Source organism: Haemaphysalis longicornis, unplaced genomic scaffold (assembly GCF_048455015.1).
Source record: "Haemaphysalis longicornis isolate Haplotype H1 unplaced genomic scaffold, Haemaphysalis longicornis Haplotype H1 scaffold_12, whole genome shotgun sequence".
Taxonomy (NCBI): Eukaryota; Metazoa; Arthropoda; class Arachnida; order Ixodida; family Ixodidae; genus Haemaphysalis; species Haemaphysalis longicornis.
The window spans coordinates 111375181-111383467 of NW_027526225.1; positions in this window are offsets into that span (position 1 = coordinate 111375181).

Genomic DNA, 8287 nt, shown 5'->3' on the forward strand with positions numbered 1-8287 from the left:
CAGCAGGAATGTTTCTGTAGAGGCGCGAAGGTACCTCCGCTGGTTAAACACGAGCCGTGGCTATATCGTCCTTTTGATGAGATCGCCGCTGTGTCGTCGCTGCTGAACAAGTGAAGAAGCCGTGTAACTCGATTGCACGGCAAAGACAATACTGGACAGGTGGCGAACTTGTTAGTTGCTTAGGAATTTCTTGGTCTCAACGACGAAACACATCTATTCGTCTGTAATGGTTTATGGGTGACATTTCCGCCGCTTTGAAAATGCCACTAATAAAAGGCCCTATTATAGCGCTTCGGATAATTTCCTACGCGAGCGATATAGTTCGACTGCAGATGTTTTCCCTTTAATGCATTTTTGTATAATAGCGAAGCCTAACATAAAGAAGATCAATGTATAGCGTTTTGCAGCAATACATGTCATTTATTAATAGGCCGTAGGGGCTTCCATATCCTCATATCAAACTGCGTTCATTTCATTTTCATTTCTTTTATATGTCAAAGCATATAATACAAAGGATCATCAGACTATTTGGACCCATAGCCAATGGCTAGTCCTGGGTCCAAAAAACTGCGGTTGATTCCTCTGTCATAGGAATCAGTAAAACACGAAAGAAAATGTGCAGCGAAATCTGCAGCTGAGCATGATTTGCCGGTCGGCGGCCTTCTTGTGGGTGTGCTTGGCGAGCGACGTCCTGCTGCATGGCCGCTTCGGCAAAGGTGTACTGGCGTCATTTCCGTGACGGATATGACGTCAGTGAAATCTTCGTGTATGCCTGCATAAAACACTTTCGGGTGTTTTATGCAGGCATAAAACACCCGAAAACGAACAACCCGAAGTATAACGTACTGTTTAGTGCTAAAGGTTGCTTCCCCGCAAGAAGACCCTGTGTGCAGGGGTGCACCCTTTACAGGCCGCCTGGTTCACTGTACTGGCGTCATTTCCGTGACGGATATGCCGTATGTGAAATCTTTGTGTAGCCGAGAATAAAACACTTTCGTTTTAAAAAAACAAACATTTAAGTAGCCGTACAATACGAATACCGGTATTTACAAATAAAATACCAATACAAACATTCAATACCAGGTCACAACAAGATTCCCAATCAAGGTCACCAGCACAGATGTCAAACAATGCACAAACCAAATAACCATCCAGCACGTATGGTATATTTCTTATGCTTATGCTTATATTTCCCCCAAAAAAATGTATTCGCAGCAATGCACTCGTGTTCAATTGTCAAGCCGAGAGAGAGAGAGAGATAGAGCGATCTTTAATGAAGTCTGGCGATGTTAGCTGGGCTAAAATGCCTAACTTGCTACGCCAGTTGATGACGTGATGAAGATGATTGCGATGATGTTCAAGAAGTTGATGCGTACAGATACGGCGAGTTATTCACAGCGACTGGTCTAGACCTGTGTGTTGCAGGTACTCTATCAGAGCTTTGGTAGCCCGTAAAGCACGTTTCTTTAACCGAACTGGTTGTTTTGATCTTTATAGGGATGCGTGGAGTCTTGTGGCGGAATCGAGGAACCTAGGGCCTTTACACTTTCATATCAGACCGCCTTGATTCAGGTACAGCTGTGAAGCCGACTTTAACGGGGGTCAGTGTACATTAGAACTGCTTACGTATTTTTCCGGCAATTATTGTTTGTGGGAGTTTGTGCAATATATTTCATTTCTAAGTCAAGGCGGGTGCTTGAAACTTGATAACGCATTGCCAACGTAATTTTTTTCTGCCACCAACGCTACTGTTTTTTTTTTCGCTTCATTAGCCACCTTATGTTCTTGCATGATAAACTGCACCACGACTGGAAGAACCCGGTTTAAGCTTTAGAGTATATTCTTGGCTGTGTCTAGAGTGCCGTCCGAGAGTACTATAAGCACTCCACTAAAGCGGCTTCCATCAACGTTTCGATGAAAAAATGTCGTTCCTGGCACTACTTCGCCTCTATTAACTGTAACGTAGCACAAACTAAACTAACATAACCTAAGGAACTGAAAACAAATCATTTAAAACACGGAAAACTAACCTATTATATATTAAGCCATAAAAATTATAATTAAAACTTAAAATGGGACAGAAAAGGTGGGAGGAGCCGGACTCAAACCACCGCCCTTAGTGACGCGAAGCTAAGACGGAACATCTGCACCACGACAGCAGACGCTCTGTCCTGTGTCAGCCCTGTCTTAAAAATTCGAATGTCGTCAGGCGGCACTCTAAGCACGTCTGCAGCGCCAAGCTAGAGTGCCGTCGGACGGCACTCTTGACACTGCATATATTTTTACTTCCCCTCCCTCTCTTTCCGTCTCTCTCTCCCCAGACCGTCGCAGCTAAGTCTATGTCGGTGTTCCCAGGGCCTACGTCTTTCCAGCAACACACCTGTTCAAATAGTGAAGCCGACTTTAAAGCGATGGATATGTGGAGCTTCTTTGGATTGCATGGGGTCTTACGGAGGCACTTAATAATAGGCACTGGAACCTTCATACCTTAATATCAGACTGCCTATATTCACCCTGCAAAATGTGCTCTCGACAAAGCGTTTGTTCTTATTAGTGACGCCGACTTTAAGGAAATTGATTGATTGATTGATTGATTGATTGATTGATTGATTGATTGATTGATTGATTGATTGATTGATTGATTGATTGATTGATTGATTGATTGATTGATTGATTGATTGATTGATTGATTGATTGATTGATTGATTGATTGATTGATTGATTGATTGTAGGGTTTAACGCGCCGACGCAACGTAGTCGCTGGCACGCCGTAGTGGAGGGCTCCGGATCAATTTTGACCACCTGGGGATCTTTAACGTGCGCCTAAATATCGAACACACGGGCGTTTTTGCTTTTCGCCTCCATCAGAAAAGCGGCCGCAACGGCCGGGAATCGAACCCGCGTCCTCGTGCTCAGCAGCACAACGCCTTAGCCACTGAGCCACCGCGACGGGTACTTCAAGGAAACTCGCTGTATCGCACTTCGTAGGGATACATTCCGTGTTATGGAGGTACTCTTTAATAAAAGGGCCTATATAACGGCTTCATACTGCGATAACGGACCACTTATATTTCCTCAAGGAAGTGTTTCCTCCGCGGAGCATTTGTGTATTATAGTGGAGCCAATTTTAAGGCGGCTCGCTCTATATCATTTTATAGGAAGACATAGTGTGTTGTGGAGATGTTGAAGCTTCCACAGGGACCTTCGTACTTTCATATCAGACCTCACGTATTGCCCTTCAAAAAAAAAAAACTTATTTCCTGAAATGCCTTCACGTGTGGCTGTGAAGCCGAATTTAACGGAGCCCAGCTTACAGCAAAGCTGGTTGGGCATTTATCCGACAGTTTCCTTTTAAAGCAAAGCTTTACTACTTTCGCCCAGCGATTTCGTTGAGGATTCGCAAATTACCTTTTGACCGGAGACACACCCCCGGCGACACACCCCTGGAAGCGCATCGCGTGATTCGCCGGTCCCGCTGTTGGCGCCTGCGGGCGCCGAGAGCGGTCGCCACCGCCGCTGTGGCCGAGGAAGCCACCCACCCCCGCAGCCTCCCATGCATGCGGCGCTGGGTCGTTTCGGGCAACGTTACTCGTATCGCGCCCGGCGAAGAGGAACGGTGCGTTCGCCATGAATGAACGCCGCGTTTGCCCGGCCTCCTTCTATGAGCGTTGCACGGAACTGGACGGCTTTGAGACGTGGACGGCAATACAGCTAAATCAAAGGTTTACCAAGCGAAACCAAGACTCAACCAGACTAAGCCAAGCTTTTGCTTTGCATATCCAAGGTTAGCGGAGCTAAGCCGCAGCCATTTGTTTTTACATTTAAAGAAATTTAAAGTGTAACCTTTTTTTTTTGGGAACGATGGCTTCTGTAAAAAAACTCATCCATTTTTCCATAGAGCGGTTGGTCGAACGAAAAGCTCTCAAAAGATCTTTGGACACCCGGTGCGTGCGTGAAACCGAGCTTCCAGTGCATCAAAACGGTTACTCGAAAATCGCGCAAAAGGAACAGTTTTAGATAAGACAATACAGGTGTCGATCATGACGAAGGAGTACAGTAGTATACCTTTATCTTTTAAGCACGTATCCGTACGCATTTAGATCATTCGTAGATGCGCCTACTAAGCGCGCGGAAAATGGTCGCATGTGTTCTTTCTTCGCTTGCGATTCCGCTCTTTGGTTTGTGATTTCGGTTTTCGAAGGTTTGACGATCGATTGGACGTACTTTCGGCGAAGGTTGGACGCACTTTTAGCTTTTGCGCTTCGCTCAACTTTCTTTAGAGAGGGACGGTAATTTTTAACACTGTCGACAATTTCCAAGATCGCTTCATTATAACCCGTAATCTTTGGGGGTTGTAAAAGCTATCGATGCGCCAGAACCATTCTAATCTGCTTGCATAACTACAAATGTACGCAGTGCTGATACAACGACGACGAGGAGGAGAAAAACGAACGGAAAGTCAGAGAGTACATCCAGGCTTAGAGCCCGGATCGCTACTCGACACTGGGGAAGGGGCGTTCAGGGGATGAAAGAGAGGGCAGATGAAAAAGATGAGACAGGCGCGGAGCCGCACGCACACTTTAGTCCCTTTGTGGGCACTATAGTCTTTCATCCGGGCGTGTGTTCTTCGTCATACGCAGAAGGGTTTTTGTTGCCTTCTGCGAAGTTGATCGAAGTTTTCCTGAATGCCAAGTCTTAAAATTGCCATTTAATACGCAAAGTATAACTTCCAAGAAATACGATAAAGCAGGCATGCAACGTACCAGTGCGTTCTCAGCTTTAAATGACGCTTACTTTTAAAATGCGCTGAACGCAATTCGTAAGCTGAAAAGAAGGAAAACTGTCCTCTGCATTGCCATGGCGATAATTCAGCGAAACAGTGTATCGCCACAGCAAGTAAAGACGACGTTTATCTACAGTTCAATGACACCTGCAAATTATGCATTTGAGTATGTCACACCTTTAATAAAAGATTGTCGGCGTCAACGCAGAGCATGCGGTCACGAGGTTGCCGGGTTTTTAACAATTCCAGTTAAGTTGTCTCGATGAAGTTTTCTAACTGCGCCAAGACGCCCTTTACAGAGAGAGAGAGAGAGAGAGAGAGAGAGAGAGAGAGAGAGAGAGAGAGAGAGAGAGAGAGAGAGAGAGAGAGAGAGAGAGAGAGAGAGAGAGAGCGTTTATTGAAACAACAGGGACGGGGTAGGGGAAAAAAGAGTTAGGAGCTGTGGGCGGCCCTCCTATTCCGGTAGGCCGCAAAACGATTTTGTGTAATCCTCTGCGACATAAGTAAGTGTAACTAACAACCTGCAGAAAACCTCTGACGTTCAACAATCAGTCAATTACCGAAGATCTACTACAGACGTGATTTTAGTAGTGTTTTTAAGTCCACGTGCTAAACATGGCTGCCCGTGGACGCGTGCAACCATTCGATACTTTGGATTAATTATTTTAAAGGGGCACTGACAAAAAAAATTTTGCATCTTGGTTTTTTTTTTTTCTGTTGCAATAAGTAGCTTATTGCACATACTTATCACGTGTGTAAACTTCATTTGCTTCAGCGTGGATGGTTGTTTAAGTAGAAGCGTTTTCAATGCGGCCAGTCGCAGTTTCGGCTTCAGCGGGTGCCGAGAAACCTGAGTTTTGTATAAACAATTAGCTGTCCACGTGACCGTCGGCCGGATATCACAGAGCAGAGCTGCCGAAGCACTGTCGAATCCGCGTCGCCCGCAGTTTCTGCGAATGCCCCCACGTACTGATATCGTAAGCCACTTAATTAAAAAAGCGACCGTGGACGTACAGTCGCTGCGAGTGCAAACTGCTGCCGCGGCTAGGAAACGACGCTCGAGACAGTTGGTGGGGAGACGCGCGCTGGGATCAGCCGGCCGGTCTGCCTACAGGTCCGCCTTCAGATGTGTTCGGCTTAGCACTGCGGCGGATATTCGAGTGCCGCTCTCGTAAGCAGTGCAGATGGCGATTTTTAATGCAACCCGCCAGCGCATCATTAGCTTCTTTCTCATATGTGCTGCCATTTCTGGGACTGGGGTCCCATTTCGTGCAGCGGTAACAAGCTATCGCTCGAGCTACCTGCGCCGGCCTGCGCCACTTCACCACCGTGGCCGCCGCTTGCGAAGTGACCGTGCGGCTCGCTCAGCGCGCTTTTCGTGTCCCCGGTACGTTTTCGCGTCCAGTGTAATAAAAGGCAATAAAATAGAGTGCCTGGAACCGCTGTAGACTTAGGTCGCGGCCAGCTGCCCGATGAGCCAACGAAATCACGGTGCCTCCGCTGCTCCGCCGCCTCCACCGACAACGATCGGATAGAGAGCAGACGCTCCGGCCTCCGATTGTAGCGGCGAACCGGCGAAAAACGCCGGCAGTGCGGAAGCGGGACAGAAATTCGTGACGTGTTTGGATGTTGTTTATTTACAAAATATCCAGGGAATGTCGATTGCGCGAGGTCCTCCGCTGGCTGCTCGGTTGCGTTTCGCACACTTTAAAATTGATTTTAAATATGTTCTAGGCTGTATTTGCCGCTGATATTTTGCAGATGATGTATGCGCGTTCACACCAACCTATCTCCGAAGTTATCTCACCTTAAAAATTTTGTGTAGTACCCCTTTAAGCAAAGCTTGACTGCTTTCGTCCACTGGTTTTGTCGGGGATGCGCAGGTTCACCCTTTGCCCGAAGGCACACTCCCTGCGACACACCCCTCGAAGAGGCTCACGGGATTCGCCGGGCCAGCTTTCGGCGCTGCGCACAAGGCCCCGTTTCCAGTCGTTCTGCTCAACCATGAGCGGCGACGGCCGTGGCGGTTGCGGCCGATCAGCTAATCGGCAGCCGGCCATCCCCGCAGCGTCCCACGCATGCGCCGTTGGGTCCTCTCGGGCTACGTGACTCGTCTTGCGCCACGTTCGCCGTGAAAGAGGAACGCCGCGTTCGCCGTGAATGAAAGCGAGGCCGGGCCTCCTTCTGTGAGCGTTGCACGGGACCTAACGGCTGTGAGCCGTGGTCGGCCATACAGCTACATCAAAGATTAACCAAGCGAAACCAACAGCCAACCAGACTAGGCCAAGCTTTTGCTTTGCACATCCAAGGTTAGCTGAGCTAAACCGCGGCAACTTTTTTCAAGGCGGCCAGAATTGCTCGAATAAAAATCCCATGCGAAGAAATTCTCCAGCCGTAACTTCATCCCTGGTGAAGAGAAAGCGAGAGAAGATACGCTTAATGGCCATCCAAAACAAACCGAAGACTTTTGCAAGTGGTTCCTTTCAAAAAACCGCTCTTTAAGCCAATTCTTCAAAAAAAAAAACCTTGTAAAAACCTCCTAGCAAAAAAAAACCAGAAAAAAAACGGAATGAGCGAAGACGAAGTGTATGCAAAATCGCTCCAAGCTTCCAAAACTGCTTCCAGGACTCAAACATGTCCGCACTATTCAGCGCAAAGGAATCTTACTCTATATTTCAGCCAAAATGAATGTGCTTTACCCAAACTAGTTAAGTGTTTTTCTTTTATAAGAACAATGTTACATTGGTTCTAAAGACGAAAGTTTGTTGTGGGCTGTCTAAACGAGAACATTTTAATCTGTCCGTTTTTCTGCCTGCCACTCAATTCAGCACCACGGCTAAGAAACGGTGGGAAGAATTCTTGAACACGGAGAATATATCAGCAAGACCACTCGAAACTACCAGCACTGCTGCTGTGACTCCCGAATGCCCACATTATTCAGCTCGAACGAAGCCACAGGCATAGTTGGGGCAAAGTATAAGTGCACAACAGGGAGTACCAGCGTTATTTTACTCAAGAATACACGTTGGATTGCTTATCAGGATTGAGAATAAAACAAACGTTAAAAAGAGTGTCTAAGAAAAGTTTGAAGAAAACACAAACGATGTCGCTTCGAGGTGTTCCAAGCACAAATAGAAACAAAAGTAGCCAACAGGTTCAGCGGAGCAGTGCAAACGCGGGAAATTTGAATTGGGCAAACCGTCATTTCATTCACCATGGGAGGAGCGAAAGAGGGGGGAGTAAGTACTATAGGTGTAAGAGGGGGAGAGAGGAAGGGTATTATTTGGTATGGGCTGCAGAAGATGGAATATTCCCAGCGAAACGAGCAGATACGCGGTCTTTTTTTTTTCTGGAGGCCAACAACGCAGCCACTATTGCAAACTCCCTTACGCCCCTCTCCCAAACCCACGCTGACATCCTCTACCACTACAGAGCAACCCGACGCACCTACCCCCCTCCCCACCCTCCCCTTTCTACCGCTGGCGCCCGCACTTGGCGCCGGCT